Raw genomic sequence first — 13,568 nt, forward strand, 5'->3', positions numbered from 1 at the left:
GGGAATGGTCTGGGGGAGGATCAATGGGAGGTGGGAGAGGGAAAAGAGTCAATGCTGAGTGAAGAGGATTGAAATACACTATATTTGTATCTTCAAAGGCAGCATAATGAAAGTCACCAAACAGTTTGAAAAAGTGGGGAAGTGAAAAGGGGGAAATGGGAATATAATGGAAAGGGTGAACTTGTTCAAAGTATGCTGTATACATGTACAGCATACATATATTCAAAATATAATGAAACCTATTTTTTAAAAAATTTAAAAAAAGCTGGTGGAGTGACTCAAGTGGTAGTATGCCTCCCAGCATGCAGGAAGCCCAGAGATCAAACTCCAGTAACTGCATTATTTTTAAAAAGCATAAAAGCTTCTTAGAAGAGCAAAAAATGAGTATACTAACAGTTTCTTTCTTTTGTGTCCTTTTTCATTGTTTTTCTGTATTTTGGCTTGGGGTAGTTTTGTCCCCTCTGTGTTGTCTTGTTTCCTTCTTATAGTTCTGCTTTTCCTCCCTTTTTTTTTTGTACTCATTATATGTGAGCCACAGCACCTCTTTCAATATTCATATTTAAACATATCCTCTCCATCTGTCTTCTACAACATTCCCCTGATTCTATTTTTTCTCTTATTTTTAATCTTTATTCTCCCCATCCACAATCTTTCTTGGTTGCATTTACTTTTAATAGATAGTTGGATTGTCAGATCATGTTCTTGTTTTGTTTGTTTGTCCTTCTTAATATCTCTTTCTTCTTTCTTTATCAATACACCATTAGTTAGATCTTTTCTACCTATCTTATTATGTTATCTCATTACTACTCTATTAACCTTCACCACTTTCCCTTCCAAACTTATAACACCATACACCTTGCACTGCTCATTAGCATTACCCCTTCTACCTTTTTCCCATTATTACCCTTATTAACTAATATCTTCCTAGTTTAGAAAGTATTACCTTCACTCCTTTATTCCTCTAAAGATTCTGGAGCAGTCATGGTGTTTTCTCTTTATTACCAATTCATTGGTGTTCATCAACTGTGATTGATTTTGCAGTTAAGCTTCCTCTCCCTGAGTAGAGTAGGGTATGAGGCCCAGTATTATGAGAATTGTGGTTAATGTTTGAATACTAAGCCACCAACCCCCACTCTTGTGATGAGAAAATATACCATAACCAAGCTTAAACACTATGAAAACTCCAACTGAAAGGACAGAGTAGATTAAAATCTATAACAAAAAATTTAGCCTCAGATATTTAAATGCCAACATAGAAACACAAGTAAAGTGAAAAAATAAGGCAGCATGTCTCCTCCAAAAAGCAGTAATTCCACAATAAATGATATGAAAGATAGTGAGCAGATGAAATTTCAAACAACGAACTCAAAGAACACTAATAAGAATGATCACTGAAATTGAAGAGAATGAGTGTAAGCACTTGAATGAATTCAAATGAATTCAAAGATGATAGATACAAATGAACATCAAAATGAACTCAAATGGAATTCCAATAGACAGCTGAATGAAATAAGGAAGACAATGTAGGCTATGAAAGAGGAATTCAATAAAGACAGAAATCCTGAAAAAAATGAAATCCAGATCACAAAATGCTTCATCACCCAAATAAAGGCAGTTGAAAGCCTTGATAGAATCATGTAATGAGTTGGAAATAGAGTTAGGGATAGAAGACAAAATAGAGGAATTAGATAACTCAGACAAGGAAAAAATATTAAGAAAATATAAAGGGAACATGCAAGACTGCTGTGACACTATTAAAACACAAAATCTAGGAATCATGTGTATAAAGGAAGAAGAGCTAAAAGCATACATATCCTATTCAATAAGATAATAAAAAAAAGCTTCCTTCCCAATGTTGAGAAGGAGAGGGTCATCTAAGTGCAGGTTTTCAGAACACCAAAAAGGCAAGATAAGAAAGAACTATCAACAGACATATTATGATTAAAATACAAAATGTATAGATCAGAGAAAGAATATTGAAAACTTTAAGACAGAGTGACAAGCCACATATAAAGGTACATCCATCAGAATAACAGCAGATTTCTCAATAGAAACTCTAAAAACAACAAGAACATCCCTTCCTTCCCCTAAACAAAAACAAATATTAACCTATATTGTTGTACCCAGCAAAGCTAACTTTCATGATTGAAGGACAAATAGAAACCTTTCATCATTAACAAAAACTATAGGAATACATGACAACTAAACCAGCACTATAGAACATACTTCCAAGAATACCATACATGAAAAGCAACCAAGAAAATACACAATTAGTCTCACTAGATCAATATAATAGCAAATAAGTATTAGAAAAACAAGCATCATAAAACAACAAAATGACAGGAATTACTACATATCTTTCAATGAATAACATTATTCAATAATAATAGTCTTAATTATCCAATCAAAGGACATAGAATGATGATTTGTATTACAAATCAAGCTCTAATAATTTGTTGCTTCAAAAATATATCACAATAACAAATATAATCACTAGCTTATAGTGAAAGGTTAGAAAAATATTTTCCAAGCAAATGGACCACAAAAGCATTCCATAGTAGCAATACTCATATCTGATAAAACAGACTTCAAAATTAGTTAGATGAGACAAGAAAAAATCAGTTCATATGAATAAAGGGAAAAATATCCATTAAGAGGAAATAGCAATTGTTAATATATATGCACCAAACTATTAAAGTACTACAAAGCACTCAACTTTATAACACAAGCATTACTGAGTGTACAGGCTACAGTTGACTCTCAACACAAAAATTGGGAGACTTCAATTTACCATAATCACAAATAGATAGGTCATCCTCACAAAAGTCAACAAAGAAAACTTCATATTTAAATGACACTCTAGATGTCTAGATGAACAGACATCTACAGAATATTTCATTCAACACCTGCAAACAGTCTTCTCAGCAGCCAATTGGACTTTCTACAAAACAGATCATATTTTAGAACACAAAGCAAATCTTAACAAATACAATAAAATTGGAATAACTTCCTATATCCCATCAGAACACAGTGGGATAAAACTGGAAATCAATAGCAAGGAAAATACATAAAACATTCAAACACAAAAAGACTGAAATAATATACTGTATAACAACCAGTGGGCCATAGAAGAAATAGCGGGGAAATTAATTATTATTAAATTATTTATTTGAGATTTCTTTTTTTGATGTAGGCACTAATAGCTATAAACTTTTCCCTTAGTATACCTTCTGTATCCCAAAGTTTCTAGTAAGCTATGATTTCTTTTTCTTTAGATTCTTAAACTTTGTATGATGCTAGGAAAGTTGACTAATTACATGCAGAAGACTAATAATTAGACTAATAATTGATGATTGCAAAATCATCAATTCAAACTGAATCAAGACCTTAATGTAAGATCTGATACTTGGAAGCTACTACATGAAAACACAGCGAAAAAGGGGAAGATATGGACATAAACAATTATTTTCTGAATAGGACTTCTATTGCTTAGGACATACAAGTGAAAATTAATGCATGGGATTGCATCAAATGAAATAAGGAAATAATTGCAAGCATCAAGAGACATCACACAGAATGGGAGAAAAATCTTTGCCAGCTACTCAAGAGATAAATAATTGATATTCAGAATATATAAAACACATAAAAAGTTAAACAGCAAAGAAGAACAAATAATCTAATTAATAAACAGGGCATGAATTAAACAGGCGGTACTCAGAAGAGGAAATTGTAATTGCTAATAAATACATGAAATAATACTGAGCATACTTAGTCATAAAGGAAAGGCAAACCAAAATTACACTGAGATTCCATCTCACTCGCCATCAAAATAGCCATCATCAAGAAAACAAACAACAAATGCTGGTGAGGATGCAGGGAAATAGGAACTTACACACTTTTGGTGGCAATGTAAACTAGCGCAACCACTACGGAAATCCATGTGGAACTTCATCAAGAAATTAAAAATAGGCTTACCTTATGACCCTTGGACATATGTCTGATGGTATGTAAATCAACATGCAAGAGTGATACCTGTACATTCATGTTTATCGCAGCACTATTCACAAAAGACAAGGTTTGGGAGCAGCCAAGATTCCAACTATTGATGAATGTACTATTCAGCCATAAAGAAGAATGGAATTATGTTGTTTTTCAGGAAAATGGATGGGACTGGAGATCATCATTTTGAAGAAGAGAAGCTAAGGTCAAAATGCCAAGTGTTGCATATTTTCTCTCACATGTGGAATCTAGACCTAAAAGGATGATGATGATGACAATGACGACGATGGGCCATGAGTGTAAAGGGAGGACTGTCTGGAGGGATCAGTAGGAGGGGGCAGAGTACACTGTGAGGTGAGCAGAATCAAAGTATGTTACACACACACATGAAGATAGCATAATGAAATCTACCAAATACTTTTTGAAAAAGGGGGGAGTACAGAAGTGAGTAAAGAGTATATTAGAGGGGGTGAAGTTGTTCAAAGTGCACTGTATGCATCCATGAAAATACTGAAATGAAACCCTCTTGTATAATTTATATGTACTAAATATTTTTAAAAGAATGTTTTTCTTAGGTCATACTATTTTTAAATCTATTTTCATTTTTCAAATTTTTAATTGCCATGTATTAATTATACATATTTATATGCTGTAATGTGATTTTTCAATACATGGGTATTTAGCAAAGTCATCACCTGAGACATTTATCATATCTTTGTGGTGAAAAATCCTCACTTTTAGCTTGTTTGAAGTATTTGATATAACACTGTTAACCTTAGTCACCTTACTGTGCAATAAAACAGCAGAAATTACTTCTCCCATCTAATTGTAATGCACGGGCCAATCCCCTCTGTATTCCCTTGTCCTCTTTCTTCCACACCTTCTGGTAAACAATATTCTATTCATTACTTCCATGATGTCAATTTCACTAGATTCTACATGTAAGTGAGATCATTTATAATTTGCCTTTCTGTGCTTGCATTACATTACCCAATTTCTATAGTATCTTTCAGATTCATCTATGTTTCCATAAATGACATCATTCATTCTTTTCTTTTTTACGACTGAACTGTTTTACCTTGTGTATATATCCCACATGTATCTACACATTATCTATTCATCTATTGGTAGAAACTTAAGTTGGTTTCATACCTTGGCTACAGTAAATAGTGCTATAATAAACATAGAAATATATATATTTATTATACACACACATATGCATATATAATATGCTGATTTCATTTTCCCTCAATATATTTGCAATACTGTATCTTTGTTCATTTATCACTGTTATAATAAAATACCTGAGGCTGTGCACTTTATAAGAAGAAATTTAGTCTACAATTCTGGTGGCTAGAAAGTCTAAGGAGAATGGTACCAATGTCTGGAGAGAGCCCATTGGCTGCTCCCAACATGGCAGAAGACATCATGCAGCAGGAGGTAGAAAAGAGACTTATGCATATGGAAAAGATCATATTGCAGGAGAATCCTTTGGGAAATCATGCTAATGATATAATACTTGATTCAACCCTTGATATATGCTTGTCCAGGGGGGAAACTTGACTTTTGGAGTTATATTTTGCCTACCACATAGCAGGATAAAAATCCTTCATTGTCAAAAATTGTGGGAATATAACAATGCTGTAATTGCCACCATTGGAAGCAAACAGTTATTCCCAGCTTTTCTACAGACCAGGAACTTCACTTAACAAATCTCATCTTCTGCTAACTCTTTCAATGTGTTACTAAATCAGCCAAGAAATTAAAGTAAAAAAAAATCTTTCAGTAACAAATAAAATGAAACAGAGATGTAATTTTTTGAAATAAAGAATTCAAGATGGAAAGATTGAGCCTGAGTCAATTCATAGAGGAATAATGAAGGAACTGAGGAACTGCCATAGAAGAAAGCAAAAACCTTTCTTTTCTTTAATGACAAAAGAACCCAGGGCTAACTGTGTAGAATGAGACATTCAAGAGATGCAAGTGTTATAAAACATTACAAAGTAAGAATAATAATATAACCCCTGGAATTTGGGAGGGGCTTGGGAAAAAGAACAAAGAAGCAAATTTCCTTATCTTTTATAGTAGAACTAATGCTACTATTCCAAATTTAAATGTGATATTAACAAATGAGTAATGACTTTGGCTTCTTCATTTTTTACCATAATATTATTTTTTGAACTGAAAAGGAAGCTTTCATGAAATACTATCTTTTTAGTGAAACAATACTTATTGAAGTTTGGCAGGCCCTTTGGTTTTCTCATTAGCATACTTTTTTTCTATGAAAGTCAAGTAAAAAAGAAATGCTCCCTTTGTCTTTACATTTGCATTTTGGAAAAAAACCTTCAGAAATGATATGAGACCATATTAATAATGGTTTTAGGGGATATAAGGGTAGTGAGCGCTTGAAAAGGGTGAAGATAGACAAAGGAGAGGTTAATTTTTCATTCTCTAATATTCTATTCTGTTTTAATGTTCTAGTGCTATAGAGTCTGCATAAATATGTGTCAACTGGGGTAATCTGAGCAAAGTGTTCATAGTCCACTTTACTATTATCTTGTATAACTTGTAGTAGTGCATTAAAGTAGATGTCATGTTTGGGTAAGTTTCAACATAAGCATATGTAATATATAATCAGAACTGAAATTAAAACTAAAACTAAATAATGCAATAAATATCCAAATGTTTACAATAAATGTAGACATAGTAACATAGAACTTATTTGTCAGAGGGAACAAGTGAGAATTAGCATTATTTAACATACTGTGTTTTACGTATAATAAGTGCATATTATATTTTACATTTATTTATATACAACTACTTATATATAAATATTTATTAACATATAAACACTAAATATATACATTATGTATGAATGTATCATGATATCTTAGGTATGTCTTGAATTTTAGATAATTTTTAAGTTGATATACAAATGGATAAAATTACCTAAGGGCATAAATAAGTAATGTAAAATTAACATGCAAGCACAGTTACATAATTAAAATATGTTAACATTCAAAATAGGGCAAGAGCAAATAAGGAAAAGACTGGGAGATTCAAAAGAATGAAGAGTTTTAAAAAAACCAAAATAAAAGGAGAAATATTTACACAAAGAAAATATTAAAATATTAAATATTTGCATAAAGAGAAAATTAAGTTTTCAAATTGAAATGGGATTTGAAAAATACTACTAACAGATGTAAAGACTAGATCACAATAGTGAATACTGGGGAAAAAAATGCTAAAAAGTACCAAAACTATGAAATGGCATGAAAAAAGAAAGATTAGATAAAATTTAAAAAGAAAAATGTCTGGTATTACACTGATGTTGATAAACTGAGCTTTTAGAAGGAGTAGGATCCCAAAATGCCTACAGTGTGTAGGTTTGGAAAATAGACATGCTGTTTGCTTCTTGTACTGATAACAAATGAGGGCATCCTGATACATAGTTTTTTATACCCCAGTTCCTCTAACAACAAACAAACATAAAATGCATATAAGGAAGAGGAATTTAAAATAAAACCGAAACAACACAAAGCATTGAGTAAATGTTCCTAAGCTCCTGTTGAAGCCCTGATTCAGGTTCCAATCAATACTCTCACTAGAAAGGAAAAAAGGAAACATGTAAAAGAAAAATCAAACAATATTTTAAAAACTGATAGGATTGTGAAGTATTGTAAAAACGTAAATATTTTAAATAACAAGTAAAATGAGGCAATGAAAAAAACATTGAAAAATAAGCTGAATTTATAAAAATCATATAGTGGTGAATAATAAGTCCTTAGACAACAGGTGGCCATAAGCAAAACATTAAAAGAGGCAGTGGGTAAAGTCCAAATTTTAACAGTTTACTAGTATGAAAAAAACAAGACAATCTGTTACTTCAATTTCCTTTTATTTCTATAAGGGTTAGTGGAGGCTGTGGGTACAAGTACAGGCGATAATGGACTGAAAGAACTGGGACACAGCTTAGTGTCTTGACATAAGAAAGGGTGAGGAAGAGCAATGATGATCACAGCAGGAAGACTTCAAGTTGCATGAGAATTACAGTTTGCAAGGATGGGAATTTCAGTAGGTGGAGTCCCAAACACCAGATACATCTGTTGGCAGGGAGATGTTATTAAATTGCTTGCTTTTTTATTTGAAAACACACACACATACCCCACATCACACTTGTTAGTTACCAATGATTTGGAGACTCACTGAAAGTGTGATTTATCTGTTGATTCATTTCATTCTCATTTTAACCCTAAAATGGTAGACATTATTACTCTTTCCATTTCACAGATGAAGGAGTTGAGTCACAGGAGGATAAATGACTGTCCAGGAGTACAGAAAAAAAGGGCAGAGCTGTGCAAACCCTACTCCTCTCTGTCAGTGGTGATAATGTGGAGGTTCAAAATCAGACACTTTCCATAAAAACAAATCACACGGAGTTTCTAAGTAAGAATGTGAAGATTTCTCTACTAGGTTGTCTCCACTGAAACTCAAACTAATAGGAAGCCTATTCCTGTTTCGAATCAATGAGTCAGGAATGTATGCAATGTCTCTTTAAAAATATTTATTCTAAGACATTGGTCAAAACACTCAGAGGATTCAAGTTTCATGGTTTCTCCCTCCAACTTCCCCAGCTGCTCCACAACCCAGATTTTTTCTTCATCATGGAAAGTGAAGCATGCCACCTCTCCAGGGCATTGTGACATGTTTTGGCACAGCAGAGAGCAATTCTTGACAGTGGGGGGTGGGGTATTATGCTTGAAACCATAAGTGAAGAGGTCAGCTGCCATCTGCACTTGACATCTTCCAAAACCTAAGAGAGAGTTAGCAAATTATTCAGAGTTGAAAACATGTGATACGGTAGCTCGTTTCATTTCAAATCATCACCCCCTACGGTTGGAAGCCATTTGTTCATTGCTTATCCAACTCATTTGACTAGGAGATGGATATGTCCCTCTATAGGGAAGTGGATTTGCTTTTCACTCTGCTGCTGCTTTGACCTACTGGCTGGGTGTTAAGTGACTGCTGTCTCTACAGACTTCCAGGTCCTGCTCATTTTTTCCATGCTATGTTTAATGAGGTATGTCAGAACAAAGGAAAGAGAAGCAAAGTGCATGGAAAAATACAGTAGAATATGCAGCATCGGGAGATCTTTCAAAATTCTGCCTCATCACAGTTGTCAGTGTTCCATACCCACTACTTCCCATAAGACAAAGTTCAGATTCCTTCTTGGCCTTCTATCTCCATGCAAGGTCATCTATGATCAGCTGCCATCTTTTCTCTTGTATATCTTGATTATCACATTTTTCTCTACAAGTATTTCACCACCCAGATGGGCATCTTTTATTCTATGGATTTCCCCACCATATCTACCTCTCTGCATTCACCCCTGGCCCTGACTTAAGTTCCTGTGATACTTCTTTTATCCAGTTTTTGTTTGTGGTGTTGTAGATTCAGTATCTCATTCCCAATTGAGGATCTAACACCCAGCAGAAAAGCAACTTGTTCAAGACAAGAGAGTCCTGTTCTGGGCCTACATATACACTATTGTTTGGATATGTTTTCCAAAGGTCCAGGTGCTAAAGGCTTGGTCCCCAGCCTGTAGTACTATTGGGAAGTGATGGCATCACTAAGAGGTGCAGCCTAGAGGGAAGAAGTTCGATCACTGTGGGGAGAAGCATAGCCTAGAAGGGGATATTGGAAACCTATCCCTTTTTTTCTCTTTTTGCTTCCTAGTTTAGCCTCCATGAGATGAACAGGCCTTTTCAACCATGAGCTCCTGCCATGATACACTGTGCTTCCCAAGACTAAAGCAAGAGGGCCAAGTGATCAAAGGGACTGAAGCCTCTGAAACCATGGGCCAAAATAAGTCTTTCCTCTTCATAAATTGATTACCTCAGGTATTATATAGCAATGACAGAAAGCTGGCTAACAGGTTGTACTGTTTCGGAGCCAGCCATGCTATAGAAATGCAATTAGCATTTTCTTTACCAAGGACATTGGTGGAGAAATGAGTACTTATAAGTTGCTCATTTGGAGATAGGTGCTCCAACTCCTCCCACTCCCCAACTCTATCATGGCAAGCAGAACCTGTCAGCCAGGAAGACAAACAGCTTCCTGTGTGACCCCCATCCTGGGCCCTAGTGGCATATTAAACCCAAAACCCTGTGCAGTAATCTTGCTTCTGTTTTAGAATGCTTTCGCCTTTTAAAGGAGCATTACAGAATTTTTAGAAATGGCACGACAACATGCTCAGAACATCTTGTCTTCATTTCTTTTAACAATCATGATATTCTGTAAGAGGAATTGCTGACCTTATCTTTGGCAGACCAATGGGACACACATCCCCTTAACTATTTGAACTTTTTGCCTGGTTTCCACTGGCAGTGAGCACTCCATTTCGTTTTTAACCATCATCATTACTTGGAATAGTCATATTTTTTAAAAATTTGGCAACTTGCTGGTATGGAATAATATATATAGCTCTAATTTTTAATTTCTCAAATTACCACTGCAATTGAGCATGTTTTGTATCTTTTTTTGGCTATTTTGATTTCCTTCATTTTCTATGAATTCCTAAGAATAGTATTTATTTATTTGTCCCTCTCTTTTTTCATTTGCATAGGAGCTTAACTGCCAACTCCTCCTTCTGAGGCAAGCCTTGAAAGCCTCATCCGGTTCTTCCTAAGACTCGAACACATTGATACCTTTCTCTTTGTGTCTTAACATCACTTCTTGGTTCTTTCACATTTCTCATCGAAGGTCAAGAAAGAACCTATCAATTCTACTTGGGTGCAGTTCATACAATAGTCAAGTCATAGAGAGGAAGTAGAATGTTGGTTGCTAGGGCCTGAAGTAGAGGAAGGGGAAATTAGTATGTAATGGGTATAGAGTTTAAGTATTACATGATGAAAAGAATTATAGAGATATATGCTGGTGATGCTTGCATGACATTATGATTGCATTTAATACCATTGTATCGCATATTTAAAATTGTTAAAATGGTAAATTTTATGTATGTACATTTCACCATAACATAAAAGTTTTGGGGGAAAGTCTTAGTAGACAGACAGTAAAGACCATCAAAAACAATATACTGAAAAACTCCCACAGTCAAGAGGAATCTAAGGAGACATGAACTCAACATTAATGTTTTCCTGGAGGAGAAACTTGAACAGAAAAAAGATACTAGGTTAAAAAAAAAAACAGGAAAACTTGAATGAAGTTTGTATTTTATTTTTATTTTTAAATAGAATAAACTTATTAATATCCAGAAATTTGCCTCATTTTTATCTCACCAGCAGGGCAGTAGGACTCTTGTCCAAGGAGCTGAAGTTTCTCATTTAATCATTTACAAAAGAATTGGAAGGGTGAGAAGGGCTAGAGAACAGGGATCCCTGGTGTGCCCAGAACTGAATAGTATTGCCATTTTATTAGAATTGAGAAGGGAAATAGATCCAAGGAACATGAAATGATTTATCAGGAAATGACCTTATATTCCAACCAACAATTCTTTCTCGCCACAATCTAAATAGAGTTTTCCAAAGCAAATGATTTAATAAAATATACAATAGAAAACAGAAATAATTAGCAACTGAGAAGATAGAGGACTGGAATGTTTTAGTCAGTGCGGGAAGATATTTTGTTGCTTGGTTTCTTGTCCCTGTGATGTCGCAAATCTGTACAATAAATGCATAGGTCATCAGTAAAGAATACACAGTTCTCCTTTTTTCTCCCTCTTTTTTTCCTCTGTGTTATCTTTGGATTGATATTTGGGAGTACTTAGTCAGAAAATCTAAGTCAATAAACATATGCATAAACTGGAGGATGAGTGTTGAAAGGAAGAAGATAAAGAGAGATAAACAAACAGCTGGTGAGTTCAGGGAAGGTGTTAGGAGCATGACAGGGATGGTGCTCTGGAGCAGCTGTGGGCTCTGGATTTCTGTGATGAAGCTCCCAAAGATTCACCAAAAAACACAGTGATGGAGAACTTAGAGGATTCTCTAGAATAGCTTTTGCAATTACTTTGCCTATCTATGACTTCAGAAAAGGACAGCTCTTACAAGAGTCTAACTTTTGTTACGGTTACATACTTATCCTAAAGTTATATCACTGAGAACTTCTTGAAGAGTCTAACTTTCATTTAAATTGAGTCTAGTGGTGGAGGCATGATTGTAGGTCCATTGATGTTAAATTTGGGACATAAGTGTGATATAATGGATTAAGCACTGAAATTGAAATTTGATTTATTTTTAAAAACAAATAATCTCTTTTGATGTCTGTTTTTGGCTATTAGCTTATGAGATGACTTTAAGCTCTTTGTCTGCATAACATGCCATTAATTAATGACTACTTCTCTGCCAACCTATAGGGTTGCTGTGAAGATGAGCCAATGAAAATATTCATACGAACTTGCAAACTATACTGTGGTATCTCAATGTAGTGCTAATTACTTCCTCCATAATTAGCCATATAGGAGGGGTGATGGTGCCTGGCAATTTGTGGGGGCTGCTGCATCAGTGGGGAAATGTATATACTTGTAAACCACAACTACTCTATCTTCCAGCAGACTGCACAAAAAATGTAAACTATAGGAAAAATAGAAACAGAAAATCACCTATATATATTACTATTTTGTGCCCTGGGTCTGGAAGTTTATTACAGGAGAGGATTTTTTCCACATTTATGAAGAGTTGGTAAAAGCTTCACCCTCCCATTTAGACAGTTTTGTGTTCACAGAACTGCTGTAAATTACTAAGGGTGACAAAGGGACCAGAGTGAAGCATGGACTCAAGCAGCTGCCCCCCCACTGTGAGAATCTTCTCCTGGGCAGCAAATGCATTCCAGAAGATGAGGGGCACACAAGCTGAGGAAGACAAATCATTCTGTCAGGGAGGAATATAACAAGAGTGAGATTGCTTTATTTAGAAAGAAAAGCTGCCTTGTTGGAGGTATCTCATGTTCTTGGGACAGAGATGAAATAAGCACACAGGCTCTATTGCCATTAGTACTCCTGGAATGAGAAATGCAATATTTCTTTTGAGTGATAATTTGGACCAGCAGGTGTGTTTGCATACAGATAAACAGAAAGCCTGGAGAGAGGCATAGGAAGTAGGGAAAGAATTTCAAATGGAGCTAATGAACAACAAAAAAGTGTCCTGGCTGCCTTAGCCCCTGAAACTACAGACAATAGGATGCCATGAAAACCACCCAACAGTGAGAAGCTGACATGTTCACAATGTTCTGGTGAGTACTGAATTACCTTCAGATTCTTGGGTGCTAACACTTGGGTATAAGAACCCTTTGATAAGTTGATAAAATCTATGGAGATTTTTCCATACAAAAAGAAGATATTTACACAGAATACTTTGCATAGAAATTCATAGCATTTGAGGATTACTGAGATCTATTTGCAGGCTCTTTTCAGTACTCCATTGCTGACATTTTTCCTCTTCTATATGGTATGACATGGCATGCCATGATATAATAGATATGTAAGCTATAAGATATATATGTATATATCTTACAGCTTCTGGAAACAGCTACTTGTTTGAAAATTTAACTCTAAA

Source organism: Castor canadensis, chromosome 7, assembly GCF_047511655.1.
Source record: "Castor canadensis chromosome 7, mCasCan1.hap1v2, whole genome shotgun sequence".
NCBI classification, from domain to species: Eukaryota; Metazoa; Chordata; class Mammalia; order Rodentia; family Castoridae; genus Castor; species Castor canadensis.